We start from the raw sequence: 14,046 nt of genomic DNA on the forward strand, positions 1-14,046 counted from the left end.
AGTAACAAAAATTGTCTTCCTCAAGAACTGTAAAGCTACATCTTGTATTTGTTTCTGCCAAAATCGCTAATTATCCAAATAGTTTTATTAAATATGACAATTGAGCTCTACATTTTTATAACTGAAAATGAAAATCCGTAAGACTTTATAGTATTACCAAGTTTTGCAATTTATGTGATTGATGGGTACTTAAGTTCACCTTTTAAATTTGCAACAGCACCCCACTGATTCCATAAAGATCACATGTACTACAGCTTAGTCCAGTAGTGATGTACAATGAACTCAGCTTATCTAATGAAATTACTGGAATAAAAAAAGGGACAAAATACTGTAGCACAGTGGGAAAATCTACTGTATGTGATGAGAGACACTCAAGGGAAGAATCTTCTCAGCACAATTCTGACATATAGTCAAAGGAAAAAATAAATTTACTCTTATGCATCCGTTTTGATCTTTTCTTCAGTATAACTTAGCAAAATTCCTCTTATAAAGTATGTTGAAAGTGGATTTCAACTTGTAAGCCAATATAAAACTTCTAGCAGTGTCCTGCTGGCATTGGAGGAGGAGGAGCCATGAAATGGGATTGTAGTAATCATTTGATCACTCATTTATAGCAGTTGCTTAAATGTCTGTATTGATGTTTGATTTATAAGTAATAAAAAAGTAGGTTGCTAGATTTATAGCAATTCCAAAACTTTTGAGCAAAAGATTTTACAGCTATTATGTTGTTACAGGCTTACTTGCACATTATTAACATAATCAATTTACTAAATTCAGCTCTTAATTTTACTAATTTGTTAAGTATAATCTGGATTTTCCAAAGTATTAAAAGGTTTGGTTTTTTGTAGCAACTGTTTACTTTCAAGACTCATCATCTATAGTATAATTATTAGAAAGAATGACAACTGCATTGCTTAAAGCTTTTTCTAAATAAACTCTCAAGTCTCAGTAGAAGTTCACCATTAAATGTTGGTGACTGTAAAAACCTGACCATTTTTTGACCTCTCTGCATTTGGACTTGAAGCCCATTTCTATATTTTGAACTACACAGAAAAAATACAGAAGACACTCTTATTATAAGGCTAGCAGGAAAATTAATTTGAGGTATTGAGCAAAATGTCTTCAGCCTCTTAGAAAGGAAGTGTTTGGCACATAGGCCTGCGGACCCTAATGTAATGTATTAACTCTCAGCAAGGCTTAATAGTTGTCCAGAAATTATGAGCCTGGCCCATGTGTTGAACAGCAAGGACCCAGTCCTCTATATTTTTCCCAGGCAGTCTTTGGATCGTATGTGAGTGCTTAAGTGATGAAGGATTATTTGCATATTGAAAGTATGCCAGATTGGATTGTCGGCTACTTAGATAGCTCAGAGCCTTATAGAAAGAGTGTACTGAGTTGTGTTTCTTGTTTATTAAAAACAAAGCAAACAAAAGTCCCCAAGAACTCTGAGCTTCTGTTAACTTAGTATTGAAAGGAAGCTGTTTGGATGCAGTATTTTGGCTTATTGTAGCATTTTGAAACCAAGTGGCTAAGTTTCGTGTAATTTAGTTAATGAAAACTGTAGAGAAGGAATGAAAAATCATTTAAGGGGATCATTTCTCACTCAAACAAAACGGTCAAGGTCTGTCTGCAGCGTTTGGTTATTGATCAGGAACTCTTGAAATTTTAGAATAGAATAATCCCACTGAAGAAGTTTTAAAACAATCTGGAGGTTACCAGAAGCTCTGAAAGACAGTTCAGAATATATTGCATCACATTTTCTGATGTCCAGAAATGTGCAAGTGTCAATTTTGTATTTTAACTCCTTCCTTTTACCTGACTATCAGGGAAGCGTGATTGAGGCTGACCTGACATGTCATGATGTCGACTTGCTAGGTGGGGTTCGCAAGGGACATTAACCTTGGAGTTATCGGTAAGACAACTTTCTTTCTAATTTACTTTGGTGAGATTAAAGGGCTTTGGGTGGGAGGGGTTGGCCTGGGGGGAGGAGGTAATCTCCACAGCCCCGATCACTGGAGTATTGTTGAAAATCTACTACTGCCATGGAGAGATTCCAAGCACTGAAAATAAAGTGACTGGTGCTTCAAGAGAAAAATGGATGATGCTATTTTAGAGATGCTGGAAGCATAAATGGTTTTGAACACTTACTTTTTTTTTCTTCTGTAATCAAAGCCTGATGTATATCTATTTTTTTCCTATCATGAGAAAGCAAAGAACTTAGAGCATACTTCTTCAAAGTTTAAGAATGCTGTAAAAATGTGTCCAAGTAGATCTTTGCAATAAAATTTTATCTTGAAAATGAGAACCAAAACTGGCATATCATGAGTTTGGATCATTTACCTTCCGAATATGACAATCCTATCATGTAGCAGTTGTGCAAGAATTTCTGATAAACTGAGGGGCACTTATAGCTGGTCCCAGTAGAAAACATCAGGAGAACAGGACTTTAATTGTCATAGTTGTTTGGTTTTTTTCTGGCTAAGATATGTGTATTATAGACAAATAGCAAAAGCTGAAGATGGATTTTGGAAGTGTTGCAGATGAAACTAAAAATACTTGGGCATCTTGATAGAAGGAATCCCTTATGGCACCTGTTCACCTTGCACATTTCTTTCCTCTGCCAGCAGAGTCAAAACTTCTTTTTCTGAGTCCACAATACAGTACTTTGAAAGGAGCAGAGAAGTTGAAAGAGCTTAGTGGGCTATAGAAGTATTTCCAGTTTAGTCACTCATTACCAAGAAGTTGAAGAGCATGCCAGTTCTAGGAGCGACATCAGTAGAGAAGAAACATAACTGGTTGAGTGGAGGTATTTATAACAATTTCTGGTATGAAAATATATTTAGTTATTCCCAAGTGTACCTTACTTGGAATAGATTTCTTTGGTAACGCTCAACTGCACCCAACTTCAACTGCAGACTGAGAGAAGTTATTATCTACCCATTTTAATTCCAAGTAACGAATGTCAGATGCACCAGTACCTGCTTACATGACATCATTCCAGCATACCTTGAGACATTTAAATGTGAGCATGCAGTGAATGCATACCTAACCTGAATTTTAACAGGATGTGGGAGTAATGTAAATTTTGTGACAGGAAAGAAAATTTAATTTGGGAGAACATTCAGCTGTCTTAACAATGAATGGTCTCTGTTTAAGTTCCTTGCTGTGGTTACATTTCTGCAGGAGTTGCAGCAGTGAAACACTGCACAAAGTTAAAAGTGCTGTGTTTAAAAATAATTCAGGTGTGTAGTTAAAACAGAATCATAATGCGTGCACTCAGAACTGGATGAAAGTTGTACAAGCAGTAACTTTGATATTTTGATATTTTCTGTGTTTACTTTCTTTAACCAGTTCCTGGATGCATTGTTGGTTTGCTTGTTGTTAGGTGTGATCTCAAAGCCTGCTTGAATTATTCAGTTTTCAAATACAGTGTATTGATGAGTGAGCAAAAAAGTTAGTGCAGCTCAATGCTGACAGCACCTGGAGAGCAAGCACCAACGTGTATGAGAATGCCATTTTATATTCCTTATCTGTTTTATAAGACCACAGATTTTTAAACTCATCCTTACACGTTTTCACTCAAAACCAATTGCATTTACGTTGTTCTTTCTGTTGATTTGGATGTGCTTCATCCTCATTTTTATTTTGTTCAGTGCTTGTAGTAGCACCTTATCTGCAAGCATTTAACATGCTATTTTGTTGAAATATTGTTGATTTCAACAGCCAAATCGTTTCAGTTGATACAGTTTTCCCAGGGAACTTGGATGAGGATATTTGTTCAGTGTGGAGTATTCTGCTTTGAACAGTTGGAAGAGTTTATAAGCAGCCAAAAGGAACCCCGTAAGTTGTTTGACAAAATATATTTTCATTGCCATCCACTTAGTTATCAGTCATTTTCACCTTCACTTACCCAGTAAAACCAGGATAAATGATTCTTCCTGTGAGACAGCAGATGAAGCCTCTTCATATTCATCACTTTATTTTCCCTCTTGCCAGTTACGAGGCATGAAATGCATCCTAATCCTCCTGGGATTCCCGTTTCATTGTTTCTGCTTGGATTGTTGCCTGTGACTGCATTTCAGGTATTTAGGTTGTTTAGAGGCAGAGGAGCAGAAAAATATGTTCTGCTTATCTTTTTGTTTTGAACATACTGGAAAGGGAAGAGTTCCAGGCCTTCTGGAAAAGTAGAGAAGCCACAGTGCTGAGGAAGTCTGAGCCTGCAGCTCATTATTAGAAGCTGTGAGAGGTCTTAGTTTTGAAGAACATCCTCTTGTCTGCATTCAGTATAAACCTTACCAGAAGAGAAGTGCTTGCAGTGGGCTGTTCCTCCTCACCAGGTCTTTGTCCCAGAGCTTTTCTGTGGTCTTGCTCTGAGTGGAAATGCACTCAAAACCTGCTCTGAAGTCAGGATGCACTCCCTGAGGTGGATCTTTTGAGTGCTAAGGAATAAAATACTCTTATTTACAGTCAAAGCAATCTGTTCCTTTGGATGTTCTCAGAGGGGCTCTGAATATTGTACATCAGATGAGGATAACCTTGTGTCTATCAGCCAGCTGTTAGGCCTCTTAGGCAATTCCACATTTCCTTCCAGAACTCAACTCAATTGTTTGATCCAGGTGTTCCATGTTAGAGAACCATTTGTGTAGGAGAGGCTTTAGCATCTTTCTAGTATGTAATAAACTTAAGGATTAAATAAAATCACCGAGCAAGGATATGTGCAGAGAAAACGACACCTTCCAGACTTCACAAGGCTTTTTAGGTGTGAAAGGCAATTTTGAAGAACAGAGCTGCTCCTTCCACGCTTTCATTGGAAATGGCATCAAGTATTCTTTTAGCAGCTGGGCTCAAGCTTAAGAGAGAAGCAGCAAAAGAGCAGCAGATGACTGGCTATGTAGATAGGTGTTGCTGAAAAGAGATGCAGACATGCTAGCATTTGAGTATCTAAAGTGGTTTTATAGTAGATTACAAGATCTTAGTGCAAAAACAGCAAGAGTGGGTTGATTCAACAAGCAGTGCTTGAACCCTAGTAGCAGTAAATGCTTTTCTCTTACTGTTCTATCCCATTCCTCCCCCTACTCCATCAAATGGGAAACAGTAACAATGGATTTTTAATTAAATTTGAACTTGTTTAAGAAATACATGGAGGAGTGCTGTTGTGTTATAGAAGTTTCAAGTCTAGTTGAGTCCAACTCAAGCTGTGGAATCACCATCGTTCTTAGAGGCGGTATTTAGAATGTTTGTTCCTTTAATTTACTTGTTTTCACTTAAACCTTTTACATCAATTCATAGTTTTCTGTTCTCTAGTAATATAAAAGCCATAAATTTGAGTGCTGTGGGATTGTAGTGTGATAATTTATATGATGACTTTTGCTGCAAGGTAGAGGGTTTTGACAGGCTGAGAAAGATTGTTTGTTTGGGTTGGTTTTTTTGGAAGGCTTATCTTTTGTGAACTGACAGCCATGTATTTTCAGTTACAGCTGCAAACGTAGTATTTTGAGCATAAAGATTTTCTGTTGATTTGGACTTTCAGTGTTGTTTATATGAGGGTTAGCTATGAAAGATTTCTACTGCAAGGTATATACAGTGGTTTGCAGAGAACCACAGCTTGGGGAACCCCTGGGAGCTCCCAGAGGAGGATCATGACTGTGACTTTGGGAGTCCACCACTCTCATTGTGACACTTTCTTCCTCCTGTTGTACTTATGTCTGCCTGAACTCTCAAGAAGGAAACTTCATTTTGTTAATAAACCCTTTCCTGATCAACCAGGCTGTGAATACAGCTAATTTAAGTATATCCCAAGTCTGTTTGCTTTGCGTTTTTGCATCACTGGGAAGCAGCGATTTGAAAGCAGTGCGTGTTGAACTGTGCAGCTTGTAGGTTCTTTAAGAATCTGTCTTAAAATACAGCTACAACAGGAAGATGGCAAAGTAGTTTCCAGAAGTGAATAAAACTGTGAGTACTGCTGAAACACTACATTGTCTTCAACCACTCTGTTCCTTTCAAAGAAATTTTAGTGAGCATCATTTACTATTCCTATATACTCACCATTATTCTACACTACTACTTGTTTTTCTACTTCTGTGCCTCTGCATTTTGGTTTTTCAGTTGCACATTATAAGTGTAATACTCTGTGGTTAATGCATGTTCTTCCCTTCTTAATGCCATATGTGTCTCTTGATTAACTACTGTTTAAGTGATACAGAGAACTGCACATTTGCTGAATCCAGCATACTAGGAAAATAAATTGTAGATAATGTGAGTAAAAAGGTATACAAAAACAGTCTTACTAAAAACACTGAAAGAGCCCAGTTCTTCTTGTTTAGTAGAATTATGGATCATATTATGCCTTCCTTTCTCTGGCCAAACTGGGGACAGTCCTTCAGATGTGAGTTGTTGGAGACGTTTATCTGAAGAAACTTCACCATCCAAATACTTGTAGTACAAGTAGTTTTTACCAGGTTAGCACCTGGTCTTTTGGTTTTCACTTTTTCCTCTGTTCCCACTGCCAGAACTCTTCATCTGACAAACCATCTGGAGCAAGAAGCAAGTTCTTCCAAGCAGTGATTTCTTTCATCTCGGATAGATGAGTGTCTGGTGGTTCAGTTGTACAGATGTGTACACAGTTTCTCAGTGCAGGAAGGCAGGAAGGCAGTTCTTTCTAATGCAAGCATTTCTTTTGTTAGTGCTTAGTATGCACTGGGGAGCTAAGATAGTACTGATGTTTTAATTCTCTGGTTTGGGTTCATGCAGATTTTGTGTACAATTGAGAATGATACATGTGGAAGGACCAGAATACTGCCTTCCTTTATTCAAATGACAGTTAAAAGAAAAATCTGGTGGTAAGGTGCCCTATACAAGGCTAGAAAGAACGAGGAGTGGAGAGGGATGTGCATGGTGCACATAGTGGCTGCTGTTCTGCCAGCTAAAGATAGGGAGTAAAACATGATACAGATGAGTGGATGAAACAGGGAATTCCACCCAAAGAATGGAAGGATGTCAAGATGTGGCATCTCTGGTTCATTACAACAGCTTTTAGTAGGGCTGTGCTCTAACTTCCTGCTGTGAAATCAGCTGATAAGATAGGTAGCACATTTCTGGTTCTTGTTGTTTGACTGAAATCTCCCTGTACCTGAAGAATGCATTTGGACAGTTTATTTCTGGAACGAGTCAGAGTTCTTCCTAGCAGTGTGCTCATCATGAAAGCAGGTCTTAATAGAGTGCCATTACTGTGCACTTCTCAAGTAAGTCGGCAGGTAAAGTCATCTCAGGTCTTTGAAACAAAAACACATAGGAAGTCTTTGAAAATCCTAAACTAGAACAAAAATGTCCAAGAGAATTTTTGCATGGGTGAAGGATTGCAAGCACCAGCATCAAAATTATACTGAAGTTGCATTAAAAGAAATCTGTTGTAGTCAGATGATGTCTCTCTTTGTTCTTGTGTCTTACAGTTTCTAAAGATGATACTTAAGGACAGAGTAGCAGCAGTATTTGGGTAGGGAGAAGATAGCTTGATAAAGCTACGTGTTTTAGGACTTTTTAAAAATTATGTTTAAAGAATGCTTAATGTGAACTGCATCTTTCCACTGTAATCTCTTCCTCTGTTGTTTAACTAGTCATTGTAGGAGTGCACCCTTTCTCAGTGGAGGTACAGAATAAACTGCTGTACAGGCATGGTGGAAGTCTTGCTTAGTGTGAAATCTCAGCTTTCAAAAGCGAGAAAGTGCTCCTAGGCTTGGTGACCAGCAGAGTGGTAGCAAGCAAGTAACAATAACTTAGGTCTGTGCTGCCTTCTGTAGCTGTGTGCCTTTCAGCTTGAGATCCTACGTGCTTGAAATGCTAACAAGTTACGTGCTTCATATTTATTAATCATCTCTATTTAAACATCTTGTATTTCTTAGGAAGCTCCCAGTCATGACTAAAATTATGTAGTACAGGGCAAAAATATACTTGAACTTTTTTATATATTAAAATGTGTATCATTCAGATACTGAGCTGGATCTAGCCCTGGATACAGCTGTGTCTTGAGACTGAGCTTTGTTCTTGAGTAGGGATGTAGAATAATAATTCACATGGATTCTCTGTCGGCAGCTGCTGAATTTGGTGGTAGGTGACGATGTCTGAATTTATGAATCTTCTGTGCAATAGAGACTGCAGTACAGAAATATGTGATAGGGCCTCCAGGGGGAAGCATAGGACAGGAAAGACCACACTGGTTTCTAGCAGAGACAGACTTTCTGATATGCAGAGACTTTGCTTGTGTTAGCAATAAATCTTTTCTATGCCAAATTGAGACTACATAATCTTCATCTTGAAGAATAACACTGTCAGGCTTTAATACCAAAAGATTGGAAAAGACTCATTACTCATGGAGATAAAACTACCTGATGAAAAACGAGATGCAGTATGTGATTAAACACTTAGAACCTCTGCTAATTATATTCCTGGTTCAGTTCTGTCATTACTACAATTCAGTGCAGGTGTGTGCTGTCTGAAAAAAGAGGAGTAATGGTAGAATTGAAAGAAGCAGAAGTCCAGAGCTGTGTTTAAAAAAAAAAAAAAAAAAAAAAAGTTTCTGTAAATTGCATAGATAAAACATCTTGAAAATGATACTTGTCTGCACAGCAATTGGAAATCAAGCTAAAAAAAAAACCCTTTTTTTAAAATTTCTTCAGTATGTAAGTGCCTGGTCCCTTTTATCTACTAATAATGTTTTAGCTTCTATTCTCATCTTGTCTCACATTATCCCAGAAGAATGTTCATGGCGCCATATGAACTGAGCAAGATGGTAAGTTAATCGTCTTTATACTTCAGAAGTTTGATTGCAGGCTTTTTTGGATACATTTCATTCCTAGTGTGGATATGGCAGGGTACTGTACTGTGCCACAGCATCAAGTGAAAGCATCCTGCAAATGTTGTGAAATGTATGAAGAAATGAGAAAGAATGCATTTCCCTGTGGGTGAATCCAGCCTGCAGGAATGCTGTGTGTGACACTGAAGAGCTCAGGCAGGTCTGCAGCATGGAGCTGCTCTTCAGCTTCTGACTGATGCATCTCAACAACTGGTGTTCTACAGAGTGATAAAACAGGAGGGAAAGGGCTTATGAGAGCACAGATATTGATCACATCACAGCTGCTTGTGCTGTGTACCACATTCTTACCCTTATTAGAATAATACCCAGTATAATCAAACTATGCTTCTCCAGTTACTTCGAGACTAATTTTGGCCTGGTGCTTTCTGCATTAGAAAAGCTCAGGCAGACTTCTTGATGGAAGTATTTTTAATTGCTTTTTATACAATTCTGCACACAAATTTCAGTTGTATCCCAATGTGAGAAGTTTTAGCACCCCAGCACTGTGCTGTAGCAGATCATGTTGGCCTTGGGATGGCTGAGGATGGCTTTTCCATGTCTGCAGACTACATGAGGAAAAAGAATGTCAAGTGGAGAAATGAGGGCACAGATCATAGGAATCTCTAGTTTCTTTTCAATATTATTGTTGTATTTTTAAATATACTTTTCTTTTCTGAGTGTTTTCTAGGTTTCCTGGACTTAGGCTCTGTCCCTATCAACCCCTCATTTGGTTGTTCATGCACTGCAATCAGAAGGCTTGACTTGCATTTATCTTTTGGCTTAGAGCTAATTCTCCATGCCAACATTCACAACAAAATTGAATAAGGAAGCGAATATTTCACTTTTTCTTGAGTTTCAATTGAAGTGTTTAGGAAGTTGGACCTTAATTAGCTTTTGGTAGAGCTGAAATAGAGGAATAGTTATATAACTGCCCAGCTGTTTGTGAGAAAACACCTTCACTTGGTGACATCTGAGTCACTTAGGTGCCTTCTGAGAGGTGCCTGCTGCTTTGCAGTGCTCATGTGGAGTAATTGGGAGACTTCATAATACCATGTGATTAAAAAAAAAAGAAAAAAAGGGGGAAAGGAAAATAAAAATCAAACGTACTTTGCATTAACAGCTTCCAATGTCTGCTTTTTTTTTTTTTTTTTTGGATGATCTATGTTGAGAGAAAAAGAAAACAAAAGAATAGCCCTGGTGCTTTGTTTATCCTTGATGTAAGGAAGAACTGTATTGTACTGCATCTTCTGGATAGAGAAGGGCAGGCATTTGGAAGCTGAAGACTGGTAAGATACAGTGCAACTTCTGTCTCTTGGCCTTTAGTGCCCTTTGCAGTGCTGGAAGTTTTGTTTTTGCTGCATGTTTCTTATTTTGGTGTTTTGATGGTATTCCAGATGGAAGCATTAAGGTGGGGGAAGACAAACATGTAGACTGAAGAAGAAAGTTAATTAATTCATCAGAGCCTAATACCTAGAAAGTTAGGAGAGATGGGATTCCTTCCACAATGATGTTCCTGTGGTGGGATGTAATTAAGGGAAGGGAGCTGCTGAGGTCCTCTTAAACCAAACTGGTTTGTCATGTTCCAGCTCTGATAAATTTGTATTGTCAGGCTGTGCACAGAAATGTCTTAAGCAGTTTCCAGAGTGGATATGACCCTGAAAGCAATGGGTTCACATACATCTTGTGCTTGATTCCTGAGGCCTGGCTCTGAGCTGGCTCAGCACAGGGCTGATGCATGGCTGATTTTTTTGCCTGCTCAAAGGGCTGACTGCACGTGTTAAGGAGCATCTTGGAGATCTGATTCCACTGAAGGAATGCTCACGTGGAGTAATGACTTTCTGTGCTTTCTGGAATTCTGCAGTCAAGTGGATTCTGACAGCAGTGACATGCTCTGGAAGCACCGATGTCTGGTGGTTCTCCTATAGTTGTTAACTGCGTATTTTCATTTTTCAAATCCTTTCATTCTAGCGTTATGTCTGTTCTGTATGCATTATGTCTGTATACTGGCTCTCTTCTGAGTTCAGATGGCTCCTGCTGCCACTCAGCACGTGCTGTGTTAGGTGGGAAAGGTGGGTCTGACATTCAGATTTGCAGCAGTTCCTCTGCCATTCACAGCTGTGCAAAGCCTGGCACACGTGGGGCCTTTCCAGTTTCTCTCATGAGCTCAGTGAAAGGGTATTTCCTGCTCTTAGCAAAATCCTAACAAACCAAGGAATCAGCGGTCAAAACCACGTAGCTTTGCTTGCAACTTCTTACTTCTTGATATTTTGTGATCCTTTTCCATTTGGGCTGTGACCCTTTGTTTCTGAAATGGGCTTTCCAGTCTCCTAACTCATGTTCACAAGAAGTGAAAGTGTGACAGTCCTTTCATTCCTTGCAGTGGGTTCCTGGTCATGAAACACCTTCTAGCAGTGCACACTTGGCTTTGAAGTGGGGCTGCCTGGTGCAGCTTTGAGGTATTGATGCACTTCTGGGGTGTGCTTCAGTGATTCCTGATACCTCCTATTCTGCTCAGGTCTTCACACTTCTGAAGTGCAACCTTTAATGCTTCTGATGACAGCATCATCTTCCAGAACAGTGCAAGAGACAGCAGAGAAGATGATATCAAGGCTTTATTGGCACTGGGGTATTGCACACTTGACTGGTTCATATGTACAGTATCAGTTTGGTTTTTTTTGTTTTTAAATGCAAATTACACTTCTTGTGACCCAAGAATTCATTTAGTCTTGGATTTCAGCTTGTTTTGAGCAAGCTTTACAGCCTTATCCGTACAGGCTGATGGTAGACGTCCATCAGCCATTGCTGCTTCTTGGAACATTGGTCAGATCCACTTGAGATGGGAGATTTTCTTCTAAATGTCTTAACCTCTGCAGAGCCATGGCAGGATGATCAGCCTGGTTGTGTCTGGCTGTATGAGCTTTCATCTCCTTGGGGTTCAAGCTGTTGAGGTAGCTTCTGAATCTCAACATTATTCGTTTTTCCCAAATTAGTTTGTGTTTCATCTCTGCTGCTTTTACCATTAGGTTTAGAAGATGCTGTCAGGGCAGTGCCTTTCTGGCACGTAGCATCGCCAAGGCTTGGGAAGGTTTGTGGAAATGGACACAGTTTGTTTTGAAGAACTGCTCAAGATCTTTGCAAATATAACTCAGTAATTTGGGATATTTGATGGCTGTTGTGCTTCATTTCAATTATCTTTGGCTTTATTCTCCCAGAGAGACAGAAGAATAATCTTACACTTAGCTCTAGTGGCATTTTCCTTAAACTGCTTGTGTATTTGACAGTTGATTAGCTATTTATATAATAGTATTACTGGAAATCTCCATAAAACTCTTATCACATTAATGATGAGAACAGAACAGTCTTTGCTGGGATTTTTGTGTCTGTTTTATACACTTTATTTTTGATGAGAGATCACATATCTGCATTCATATCTGCTAACCTCCCACTTCTTTTCCTTGGTGTAGGACTAGAGGACCTGAGCTCTGCTACAACAACTTTCTCCCGTTTAAAGCGTAATGATCTCAACTCTGGTCTGTTTTTAGATGCTGAAGGACAGAGACTGTGATGAGCACTAACAGTGATGTGCGACGTGAACTGATGGCAGGTATTCTTATCTAGTCCTCGTAGTCTGACATAAATATGGAGGCCATAGGTGCTGAGTGACTTCTGTGGATTCCTCGGTTCTCGATGAATATTTCAATGTTGATAGAAACATTTGTTTCCATAGCATGTCCAAGAGCTGTTCTGCAGTGGAGAAGGTAAGTTCATACATGTGAGCAGGGGGTGGACAACCAAGCCCTTAATCTGTTCTGATTTTTTTTTTTTTTTTCCTCTGACTCAGTCCTTAGAGTTTTCTGGACAGATGTTGGACTGATCAGACACCTGCTGAAACCATGAAGAATTGGGGCATATTTTTATTAGTGGGGAGGAAAAGAGATATCTAAGATTTTTAGCTTTTCCACAATGCTCTCAGATGCATTGTTGAATTTTAAGGTGTTTCTGTATGGATCCAGATTGCAGTATGCTGTAATTATATTTGTTGTCTTTTGAAACACAGACTCAGATGCAGTTCTATCATTCTCTGATCATTTTCCTGATTGAGAATTACTGTCTCTGCAGTGCTTGTTGCTTGAAACTATTTAGTTGCCAGTGTTTATTTCTGTCTCACAAGTTCAGCTGAGTCCTCTTTGCTTTATGGTGAGGGACTGCTGCTGGCTATAGCTGTGCTTTAGAGACAAATATTCCTATTTTCATTCACGTTCAGATTGTGTTTGCTCTGAAACCCAATGGAAGTGTTAGCTGTATCTCAGTTCCCTGATTTGGGTTGATAGGACTTGCCTGTGAATCTTGTTCTGACAGATCATTACCTCCCTGGACTTCTTCCTTAGATAACTTAGCAAAAAATCCCAGGTATGCTTTGCTAGGTAGAGCCGTGTGTAGACAGCAGGGTTTTGTTGTTCATGGGGGAGGGGGTGAAATACGTAGCATGGAAACATGAAATCTGAATCAGTTTGAATTTAAAAATAAAAATCTAGGAGATACAGTATCTTAATGCTGTGAGTTGGAAGAATGCTGGAGAAGTTCTTGAATATGAGATTTTTTTTTAAAAAGTGTCAATAAAATTGTGTGCAATCTGTGCTTTTGCAGTAAATATAAAGTGTGCCGTGGATTAGCTCATCTTCCAGAAGAACCCCAGCATCTGCCTGCCATGGCAAGATCTGAGGAGCTCCAGGTGGGTGTGCTACATGTATATCAAGTCTTCTCTCTAGACAGTGTACTCTATGAACTGCACATGCATTGTATAATTGTTTCCTACCTGGTCCTTTTGTAATGTCTGGTTGTTTTTGTTTTTGTTTTTTTTTTTCAAATAAATATCTTTTGAAGTCATTACTTTGTGGGTGTTTTCCAAGGGTCTGAGCGTTCTCTTGTGTTGCTAGTCCTCACTGATGTATTTATTCTCTTTGGATCACACAGGGAAAAGGAGCAGAGAAAGTCATAATTGCTTCAGTTGGGTGCAAATTTTATTTTAAGCCGCCATGGCAAAATGCAAACCCTTTTTTTCTGAAGACTTTCTGTTTCGAGTATTTTTTTGGAGAGCCCTTAGCAGAGGGAAAATAATTCTAAGCAAACATGAAGAAACTTCTCACAACACAAAATTTATTCTGAATTTACATTTGGAAAGCAGTGATAAATTAGAG

The 14,046-nt window shown here is 38.8% G+C and overlaps 1 long non-coding RNA gene across 1 annotated transcript; it reads left to right on the top strand.

The window, feature by feature from the left end:
• The first annotated feature begins 3,846 nt into the window (after positions 1-3,846).
• Positions 3,847-13,738, top strand: LOC146542788 (uncharacterized). The gene is made up of 2 exons (XR_014879581.1): positions 3,847-12,452; positions 13,496-13,738. It is a non-coding gene; the product is annotated as an uncharacterized LOC146542788 (long non-coding RNA).
• The last annotated feature ends 308 nt before the right edge of the window (positions 13,739-14,046 follow it).

Source organism: Meleagris gallopavo, chromosome 25 (genome assembly GCF_905368555.1).
Source record: "Meleagris gallopavo chromosome 25, MGAL_WU_HG_1.1, whole genome shotgun sequence".
NCBI classification, from domain to species: domain Eukaryota; kingdom Metazoa; phylum Chordata; class Aves; order Galliformes; family Phasianidae; genus Meleagris; species Meleagris gallopavo.